This window comes from Gossypium raimondii, chromosome 7 (assembly GCF_025698545.1).
Source record: "Gossypium raimondii isolate GPD5lz chromosome 7, ASM2569854v1, whole genome shotgun sequence".
Lineage (NCBI taxonomy): Eukaryota > Viridiplantae > Streptophyta > Magnoliopsida > Malvales > Malvaceae > Gossypium > Gossypium raimondii.
The window spans coordinates 620,208-630,133 of NC_068571.1; the positions used below are offsets into that span (position 1 = coordinate 620,208).

Consider the following 9,926-nt stretch of genomic DNA (forward strand, 5'->3'; position numbering starts at 1 on the left):
TGTTCACGACTGAACGAAGAAGGAACAATAATCAGATTTTAGCAGGTATTGAGAGATGCATTTAAGAGGAGGACAACCAGATCCTTATAGCTCCATATACTAGGGAGGAAATCACGAAAGCAGTTTTCGATATGGGGCCAACGAAGGCACCAGGGGAAGATGGTCTTCCAGCAGTTTTTTACCAGAAGTGTTGGCAGATCATGGGAGAAGAAGTCATTGCTTACTGCTCTCGAATTTTGAATGGAGGCATAGAGGTTAGTTCAATAAATTCCACAAACATTGTTCTCATACCCAAAGTTAATAATCCTCTAATAATGACGCAATTCAGGTCGATTAGTCTCTGTAATGTTATTTACAAAATTATTGCTAAGGTGATAGCTAGCAGGCTTAGAAAGGTGATCGGGAAATGTATTGATGAAACCCAGAGCGCTTTTGTTCCTGGTCGATTAATCTCTGATAATGTGATACTAGCATACAAAGTAATGAATAAGTTAAAACAAAAGAGGCTGGGGAAAAAGGGTTTATGGCCGTTAAACTTGATATGACTAAGGCTTATGATAGGGTGGAGTGGAGTTTTATTGAAGAAATTATGATAAGGATGGGATTTGATTCGGAATGGGTGAAGGCCATTATGAATTGTGTCTCTACCGTTTCCTACTCAGTTGTTTTTAATGGACATAAAGGGGACACATTTTCACCTCTTAGAGGATTGAGACAAGGCGACCCACTTAGTCCATTTTTATTTCTCTTTTGTGGCAAAGGTTTATCGAGCTTATTGAGGCAGGCAGTAAAAAGAGGCACGTTAAATGGTGTAAAGGTTAGTAGAAGTGGGCCACAAATTTTCCATCTTTTATTCGCTGATGATTGTGTTTTGTTTGGTGAAGCAACAAGCAGGGGTGCAAGTATCTTCAAGGGCATTTTGGATGAATATAAATCTCAATCGGGACAGTGTGTAAATTTTGAAAAATCATCTGTTTTCTTTAGCAAAAATACTTCCGAAGAGGATAGAAGACAAGTTGTTAACTCGCTGGGGTTCGAAGGTCGAATGAACCAGAGAGATATTTGGGATTGCCTAATATGGTGGGTCAAAGAAAGAGGGAAGCTTTCCAAAATCTGAAGGATAGGTTTAAAAAATGCATTGATAATTGGAGTATTAGATTTCTTTCATAATGAGGTAAAGAAGTTTTTATTAAAGTCATTTTACAAGCTACCCCTACCTATTCGATGGCATGCTTCTTATTTCCTAGAACACTTTTGTGATGAACTGGAACATATTGTTGCCAAATTCTGGTGGCAGAAAGGGAAGGGAAAAAGAGGAATCCATTGGTGCACTTGGAAGAATCTTTGTTTTTTGAAAGAAAATGGTGGAATTGGGTTTCACAATTTCGGTCAGTTCAATATTGCATTATTAGCGAAACAAGGTTGGCGTCTCATTAATTTTCCAAATTCGCTTTTAGCCAGAACTTTAAAAGCAAAGTATTATCTGGATTCTAGTTTCTTAACAGCGAAGCTGGGAAATTTACCTTCTTTTACCTGGAAGAGCATTTGGGCTGCTAAAGGTCTACTCCAAAAAGGGATGTGCTGGAGAGTGGGCAGAGGAGATAGCATCTCTGTTTGGGACGATTGTTGGATTCAGGGGGTTGACAAAATCGACGTAAACAACAGAATAACCAGGAGGGAAATTAAGTTAGTTGCGGATCTTCTTGATCATTCAAACAGAAAATGGAACTTGGAGTTAATTCAGAATACCTTTCCTGGGGACATAGTTCGGAAAATCCTTCAAATTCCCCTTGCAGAGATTGCGTGTGATGATTTTCAGGCTTGGAAAGGGGAATTATCTGGTGAGTTCTCTGTTCGTAGTGCCTATAAACTATTACAAAATGTAAATATGGATCCTAGTGACTATTTATTACAAACCAAAACAAAGGATTTTTATAAAAAAACTATGGAGCCTTCAGCTACCATCTAAAATTGCGTTTACAATCTGGCGGATCTCTTGGGACTTTATTCCAAACTTTGTTAATCTCAGAATAAGGAGAGTGGTTTCAAACGATAGATGTCCCCGGTGCAGCTCTCAGGTCGAAAACAGCCTCCACATCTTTCGAGATTGCCCTATAACAGTAGAAGTTTGGCATTTGTTAAATTTCGCATGGGTTATGAACAATAGGAGCCATACTATGTGGGAGTGGTTAACTTGGGTTTTCAAGAGGGGAAACAATGACCAATGCTTTTCCTTTTGCTATGCGCTATGGTGGATATGGTTTTCTAGAAATCAACTTATTCATGAGAGAAATATCATTCCAGGAAGGGCTTTAGTACTTAACATACAAAGATATGAGTTAGAACAGAAATGATTAAAAGTCTTAAAAACTAATGAGGTCACATGCAGAAGCTATAGAGTACAAGAGCTTACACCGACAGCCAGGATCCATTTTGATGCAGCGTACGATAGTAATACCTCCAGTTCAGCGTCTGGCCTTGTAGGTTGGGACTCGAGGGGAGTCTTAATAGCGTTAAAAATAGTTATTCACAGAAATGTTTCTTCTCCTTTAGCAGCAGAGGCTCATACATGTTTAGAAGGAGTAAAGTTAGGGATTTCATTACGAATCCATTCAATGAAACTTATGGGGGATTCAAAAACTGTAATAAAGAAATGTCAAGAGACTTCCACAAACAAATCAGTTATTGGAGCCATCATCAGAGATATTCAACAGAAGAAATCTGACTTTCAAGATCTTATTTTCCAGTATATTCACAGGTCAGAAAACTTAGATGCTCACAGAATAGCAAAGATCGCATTCGAGAAAGGAGAGACGATTTACCTGAGGGGTGAGGAACTGGATAGTCAGAATTTGGCTTCGGTAGGATATCGGTCAAGAAATCCAGATTGAGGAACTGCTTCAGAGGAAATGTGACCGAAATAGACAGCAGAGTGAAGATTGAATGCCTAGGGGACTGCTATTAATTAAAAGTTAGGAGCTTTGGAAATAACAAATCGTCAGACGTTATTGGTTGCCAGCTGCTTATTGATTTGACTGGGTTAGGTTTTTTAATTTGCTTTATTTTCTTTTATTGATTTTATGTTTCTTTTGTAAGACAGAAGTCTGATAGTTTTTTAGAAGTTTTTATTGTTGTTTTCTGGTTTCTTTGTTTGGACCACTTTTTGGGCTGTCTGTTTTCAATTTATTTATTAATAAAACCCCAGTCTTTGCTTCAAAAAAAATATTCCAGTGAGAAATCTTAGACAACAGCTGAAGAATCCTCCTTATCAGAGTCGAATTGGTCCCTCCTGTAAAACTCTCTTGGATGGCCATCACCACTTCAAGACTATCAATCTGAATCATCACATTATCCAAACCACGATCAAATAGGGTTTTTAAACCATCCAATATGCCCCACAATTAGACCTCAAATATTGAATAGCTTCCCAGAAACATGTAATCACAATGAAGAGCACAACTTAAAATAAAATTTCGAAATATAAAATTACTTTATGAAATTTCTTGAAAGCTATCAAATAACAAAAGTGTTAGAGTTGTGTGACCCAAATTCTAAGAGATTGCTTGCAAGTCAAGTTAAACAAAAATATATTTTCTTTCTAGAAGATTTAGTATTTATTAGTATAATATATTTAGCATTTATTAGCATAGTTTATTTGGCTTACTAATTTAGCCTATAAATAGTCTCTTTTACAATATTAGAAAAATACACCCATTAGATTAGAACTCATAACACATTTAGAGAATTTTGTGTTTACATTTTGAGGGTTCTTTGTTTTCGGGTTTTCGGAGTTTAGTTTTTTATCTCCCTCTTTTGTACTCTTCGCTCTTTTGCCATTACAGTAAAATTATCTTTGCCCGTGGTTTTTTATCCTCTTTGGAAGGGTTTTTCCACGTTAAATTTGTGTGTTCAACTTCTCAATTTCTTCTACCATTTTTTACTTATTCGTTGCTTAATCGGGATGATCCTAACAAAAAGAAATGGAAGGTTGAAGTTGGAATTTGTTAATTGAATTTGTCAAAGGCTATGATAAAAGAAAAGGGCTAATCCCACGCAACAAATTCCATAAATTATCTAACAAGTTATTAAAAAAGATGCAATACCTTTCTTAATATGTTATTATGTTGTAAGAAAAGGTTTAACAATGTACTTACACAGCTAATTTTCATACCTCAAATATCAGTAATTTGTATCGATGCACTAAGGAAGAATTATTATTATTAATTTATAGTAAATATTTAAGTTCTAATTATCTTATCGATCATGTGTAGAAAATGAACTCTTAATCTATCTTATTCTTAAAAAAAGTTGACTTAAATGTGGATTTTATGGTTGAAAATATTTTAAAATTAAATTAAAAGAAATTTTATTGTGCGCTACAAATTGTTACTGAAGTGTTAGCAATTAAAATTTTCGTAAACATTAGAAATATCAATAGTAAATGTCACACAAAAACAACACACATCAAGTATTTGAGTAAATGCTCTCAAGAACAATTATATTTAAAATAAATATTTTATTTTTTAAAATCACTTTCTAATAGCCACCTAAAATTTTAAAATAAAAGACTTTTCAATAACATTTTCCACCTTACTTTTCAAAAGCTTTACAAAATGGTATTTAATTAATTAAACTCGACAATCACATGCCCAATTTTTATTTTCAATTATTAGTAAGAGGTTGGTGGCTTTATCCCTTTTTCCTCTGTAAATTTTAATATTATTATTTTAAATCAAAACAAAGAAATATCATGTCATTCGTTTCTTCACATGTACACAAAAGATTGGTATTTAGTTTTCCATATTTTTCATCATTTGAGAGTGACAGATAAGAAATAAATTAATATATTTTACGGGCTAATTTTATTATAAAAAATGTTTGACTAATCCAACCTTCCATCTTTGAAATTGATTTCCATTTGGCATATCTACCAAATATAGACTTTGATCTTGTAATTAATTATGTCTTTATGGGTTAAGATTTTCCTATGATTTCTTTGTGTTTTTTTAATCTTTCAAATGTAGCTTAAATCCTTGTATTATCACCAACATATCTTTAGACTTAATTGTCTTGATTTGGCCATTAGGGAAGGATCAAAACAAAACCCTTGAGGATGCAAATGGAACAATTGAAAGGTTAAGGACTAAAGTAGAATTAAGATTTAAAAAATTGGAAATCATGGTTATGGACAAACTTTACATTAATTCTAAAACACACACATGGATTCTGGTTTAATACGTAATACGATATTGAACTTTGATATGACATAATTCTATATGAAATTTTGATTTTAATTCCATTGTATAAATGAAATTTTAGTGATACATTTAAAATAAATAATTTTAATTATTTTAATTTATATATGGTAAATATAATTATTTATGTATGTAATCTATATTTTAGAATGTGTTTGACTGAATTGGTGTTGCCTATTAACCCGATCTCAACTCAGTTATAAAATTACTAAAACCAATTGCTTTTACTGAATAAAAAATTTGTTTTGAGGGTATTTATGTCTTTTATTTTTGATAAATCTAAAAAAATACACATGATGAGAATTATGAGATTTGAACAAAAAACATCATACTATCTTGACTTTATCATATCAACTAAAACCAAATTTAGTTTTATATTTTTTATTATAAAATTAGTATATCTTCTTTTATCCACATTATGGATATGTATCCTAATCTAATAAATATAAATTTAAAATAATATTAATAGTATGTGAAATTTAAAACAAATTGAAATATATATATTTGTGTAACACCCGATTTTGGCCAGGGTAAAAGGCCCAAATTACAAACAGACTGAAACAAACAGAGGCCCAAAATTAGACCCAGGCCCAAAACAATTTCAGAAACCCTAGGGTTTCAGAGGGAGCCTCACGCCGCAGCCACTTAGCTTGTACAAGTCGGATCTCCGCACCTTCACCTGCAAGAAATAAGCACAAAAAAGGAAACTAAATCAAAGGATTTGCAGATCAAGAAGATATCAAGCATGATTTGTTTCTTTGTTTTTAATTAATGGCTATAAAAAGGCCTTTAACATACTGTAAGGGGGGATCGAAAAAAAATCAAATAGAAAAAAGACTTCTACTTTCGCAATACAAAGAATAAATCGGTCAAAAAAAATGTTGATACTTGTTTCTTTGTTGTTATATTTATTTTTATATTTTTATTTTACGTACGAATAAACAAAAATAATAGAAGTGAAGGAAACTACCTTTTTGGCTTCTGAAATGCTGAAAGGAAGGCCTAGGATCGTCTCCAATGACAGACGACTAGATGCCGAAAGGTTTCTGGGGGTTTTCTAGTTTTTTCGCTGATTTTGGAAATTTTTAGCCCAGATTTGGGCCTAGAGGGGTGCAAAAATGATAAAAAGGGGATTTTCCCTTTTCCGGCCACCGTAGACGACGGTGCAAGTGCCGGAGATCAGTGGCTGACGCGGTGGCCGACGACCGGTCGATGGTCGGACCCCTGGCCGGACGGACTGGGGGAGGGAGAGTTTTTTTAAGTTTTTTTTTAAAAATCAGTTTTGAAATGATTTTTTTTTTAGGTTAGGGGCTTTTACAGGGTACCAAAACGGTACCGTTTTGGGGAACCCTCAGACGCCCAAAACGACGTCGTTTTGAGTACCCAACCCGAATCTGACCCAATCCGCTTTAGGGTCTGCGTGTTTTTATGTGGAGGGGCAAATTGCACTTTTGGCCCCTCCGCCTTTTAATATATTTTCAATTAGGTTCTTTTGTTTTTTTAATTTCGTCCTTTAATTTATTTTAAATTTCAATTTAACCCTTTTGAACGGCGCCGTTTTAGAGGAGAAGGGAAAATTGCCCTTCCAGCCCCTCTATGTAATTCGCGCGTTCAATTTAGTCCTCCAGACTTTATTTATTTACGAATTTGCCCTAGTTTTTTATCACAGTTTAAAATTAGTCACTTTTTTAGAATTAATTAATTTCAAAATATTTTCTTTCTTTCTTTTTTAAGTTTATATGTGTAATTATTATTTTTATGATTTATATATTTATTACCTTATATAAATATGTACGTATATATATATTATACTTTCTATCCATATTTTTATAATTTCTATATGTATATTTTTCTTTATTCTCATAAATGTATTATATATATAAATATTTTTATATAAATTTTATAGTTTTCGTTCATAATTTTAATGTATATATTATGCACCTTTTTATATTTTTTTGTTTATTTATTTGTTTGTTGATTTATGTTTTCATTTTTTTATTTTGCTCATTTATTTGATAATTTGCATGTCATTGGTTTTTTTTAATTTTATTTATTTATTTGTTTATCTTATTTCTATACAATTGTCATATTTATTATTGTTATTTGTTATTGCGATATTTATACATGCATTCAATATAACATTACATCATTTTTACTCGATTTTTATAAAATAAAAAATTTCTAAATTGAGATAATGCTCGTATTTAGGATTTTCAAGGGAATTGAGCCCTAACATATTGAGTTCTGATTTTCTTCGTTAAATCTACAATCGAGCATTTCTCTTTAATCAAAAAATAAGAACTCATTATTGGGAATTCAACACGTTGTGTCCTAACGTATTGGATGTGACGCATTGATTTCTCGAAATGGGGATTTTTTCTAAAAAATAATAAAGAAAATATTCCGAGTTTGGGATTTTGGAGGAATTGTGCCCTAACGTATTGGGCCGCGATTTCTTAAATCTTGAATAAATGGATATTCCTTTTAAATTTTTATTACACGAGTATTCTGGCCCAATTCATTCTTGAGAAAATAAAATGTTGTGCCCTAACGCATTGGGTGTGGCATTTTCTTTCTTTGAAATGATAAAGGTCTTAATACGTAACGTTTTTAAGTTTTTGCTAAGGATTATATTTTTCAAATTTTTGACATTAAGACATTAATTAATTAACTAGGTACCAATTTTGGGCGTTATGAGGGTGCTAATCCTTCCTCATACGTAACCGACTCCCGGATCCATTTTTCTAAAACTCGTAGACCAAAGCTGTTTTTTTAGGTGATCCAATCACACCTCAATAAAAGATTGGTGGCGACTCCCAATTTTTCATCGACAACTAATTTTTGTTTTTTCCAAAAATAAAAATGGTTTCGACAATTTACATAAAATTAAAATTTATTTGTATATTTTATTAAAATTCATGTATATTTTTACAATTTATCTCTTAAAAATATGAAAAGATTATTTCCCTCTTTTTCTTTGTACCTTATGTGAGTATGAGCATATTTCTTGAAAAGCCATCAAATCAATAAGAAAAAAAAGGAAATGGAAGGTTACATAATTTGATTAGATTAAAGCGTCCAAAGCTGGAATTTTATTTCTCAAATTGTAGGGTAAAATTACGCTTAACATCATTAAATTATTAGTAAATTTATGTTTTGATCACTAAATTTTAAAAAAGTTATAAAATGATTATTGAATTATTCAAAAAAATTATTTGAATCATTGGGTTGTTAAGTTCTTTGTTTTTTTTAAAGAAAAAGTCATATTAGCGAGCTCAAAGCAACGGTTTGACAATCGATAAAATGGATTAGTGTCCATCAATTAGTAGTACTTTAAATCCAAATCAATCGATGGTCAGTGTCGAAGATCAGAGAAGAAAGTTATTTAGATTTTGGTTTGCAAATTCATAACATTCAAGATTGTTTTATAAAAAAAATTGAACTGTAAAAGATAAAATAAATGAGAGTTTTCGATTAGTGCAGATGATTCGAATAAAAAATTCCATACAACAATAATTTTAACAGTCCAGTAACTTAAATAAAAAAATTTAAATAATTCAATGATAATTTTATAACGTTTTGAAATTAAACATCCAAAACATAAATTCAGTAATAGTTTATTGAGGAAAGAAAATGATTAAAAGTCGTTATGAAGAAGCAATGTTTATCCAAAAGTTACTCAATAAATACAATATAGTTTTCTTAATAAGGTGTTTATCTTGTAAGATAAGGTTTAGAAATGTGATTAATTGCAAGAACAACTGTTTTCTCATTAATGACACCAATTATTCATATGTCAACCATCACTACTTTATTTGTTTATTAAATTTCTTATGATCGTGGATGATGGTTTAATTATGCCCTTGTCCTTATACTCTTTCCATCTTTTAAATTTAGTCCGGGATTTACTACTTATATTATATGAAAATTAGTCCAATCAATAACATTATTAATTAATTTTCGTTAATTTAAACACGTGGCATTTTAGTATTTAAATATTTAATTTAAAATATAAAGTTCGGTTGATATGAATATTTAAATTTAACAAAAATAAGTTAAATTGAATTTTAAATTTTAAATCAAATGAGTAAAATTAAGAAAAGATTATAATGAACTTCTGTGCGTCAATGAATTTTTCTTGTCATGATTGTAAGTGTTTTTATCCGTTTTATAATTTGAAAGAGTCGAAAGGATTAAATCTAGAATTCGAATTTGATTATAATGTAGGGAGAAAAATCCAGTCCCAATTGTTGAGATCAAGATTGGTGTAAGAGAAATGTAGTTAAACTAAGGGTGGATTTAGATATACTGTGTAAGAGAAATATAGTATCGCTACAGTATTTAATTTCATCGCCATCGCTATTTTTAAACTAATCGTAGGTAAGCGCACCGTTCATCCAAACCCATCTTAAATTCATAGGCGAGGGCCTGATTGAAACTTGAAATTTCTTTAAAATACCACGTGTCAAACCCCCAGAACCTCAAAGCAAAAGAAGAGAAAAGTATATAGAAAACAGTTTCAGACGTTTGTCTCTCTATATATTTTGGTAACAGTGAGGCATCAATGTCAATTTGTATTCCTTTAAGCTGATCGCAGTGGCATTTCCTGTAAATATATAGAACAAGAGTCCGGAATTAACGGGATTCCAACATAAAAGTAAAGAAAAAATG

At 31.6% G+C, this 9,926-nt stretch overlaps 1 long non-coding RNA gene across 2 annotated transcripts; it reads right to left on the reverse strand.

The window, feature by feature from the left end:
* Positions 1-1,216: 1,216 nt before the first annotated feature.
* LOC105769704 (uncharacterized) lies at positions 1,217-3,052 on the reverse strand. 2 transcript variants are annotated; one of them, XR_001126067.2, is made up of 4 exons: positions 2,414-3,052; positions 2,195-2,265; positions 1,750-2,112; positions 1,217-1,610 (listed from the first exon to the last, which is right to left on the reverse strand). It is a non-coding gene; the product is annotated as an uncharacterized LOC105769704 (long non-coding RNA). The 2 variants fall into 2 exon arrangements; XR_001126066.2 differs by having other exon boundaries at positions 2,195-2,318.
* Between the last annotated feature and the right edge of the window lie 6,874 nt (positions 3,053-9,926).